This window comes from Echinococcus granulosus (assembly GCF_000524195.1).
Source record: "Echinococcus granulosus chromosome Unknown EG_S00348, whole genome shotgun sequence".
Classification (NCBI taxonomy): Eukaryota; Metazoa; Platyhelminthes; class Cestoda; order Cyclophyllidea; family Taeniidae; genus Echinococcus; species Echinococcus granulosus.
In genome coordinates, this window is record NW_020170728.1 from 7,980 (window position 1) to 9,062 (window position 1,083).

General features: G+C 43.5%; 1 protein-coding gene across 1 annotated transcript in view; it reads right to left on the minus strand.

The window, feature by feature from the left end:
• EGR_11049 (hypothetical protein) overlaps positions 1-1,083 on the minus strand; it is a gene marked incomplete at both ends in the record, with an annotated part of 8,065 nt that overhangs the window by 673 nt on the left and 6,309 nt on the right. The window lies entirely within an intron of this gene.

Genomic DNA, 1,083 nt, shown 5'->3' on the forward strand with positions numbered 1-1,083 from the left:
CTAAAATCGCCTAAGAATGTCAACATTTTTAAGGCCAAAGTTTCAGATTGCGCAACTTGTAGCACAATAAACAGGTATTTAGCTATCCCCATTAACAATGAAACGTGATTATTCTGAACGTAGTCTGAAGGAGGCTGAAAGAACGATGCGAGACTGGGTATTTGGGAACAGAATTGCATCCACTAGTGAGCTCTTACCCTTCCCGGAGAGGTGATGCCCTTGTGCAAGGCGACACCACTTTAGGTACTGTCAGGGAGAGCTGTTCAAATTCCACTTCTGGACGGAACCAGGGAAAGCAGAAAACTTTCCCAAATTCGCCACCAATGAAGCCATCAAATTCTCATAGACCAAATACTCCAGCAAACGCAGTGTAGCTCATCAAGCAATGCACACTAAAATCAGTGAATCTTGCAAGAAAAATCTCAAATCAGGTGAACCGCTCTACTGGACTACCTTAAGATACAAACATTATAACTACTCGCACGGTCTTGACCATTGGATTTTGGGTGACGCGAATGCCAACCTCAGAGACACATTGCAATTGAGTAACCAGCTAATACTTGGGGTGCAGCAAGAAAAAATTAGGTACTAATGACCATCAACTAATGATAGTGCGACAAGAGATAATGGACTGGACAGAACTGCACAATTTGCCTGCCGCAGTGAATAGACGTCCTCGGTGGACTATCAGCATCTGGAAGGGCTGAAGCTGAGTACTTCCTATGGCAGTTGGGATCTGGAGCCTGACTACCAAGAAGCAAGTGATTTGACGCACAAAAAAGGAACCGGAAAACTTCCGGAAGAAGGCGAATTGAGCCACTCTCCAAACATGGGGTAATGAAACAATCGAATAACCTCTACTTGATGGGCACCTAATACATTGAAATTACCGTAGAAAGAACTGAAACAATGCTATTCGCTTTAAGCAAGCCGGAATATCTTTGTGGTTGCATATCCAAGCTACGAGTGGTGAAATATGGGTGAGAAAATTAACATTCACATCTCCAAAGTGCAATTACAAGTAGGAGAGTCCTCTGTCAGATACCTGAAAATCTGACATGCTTGTGATCATCCACACAGGTG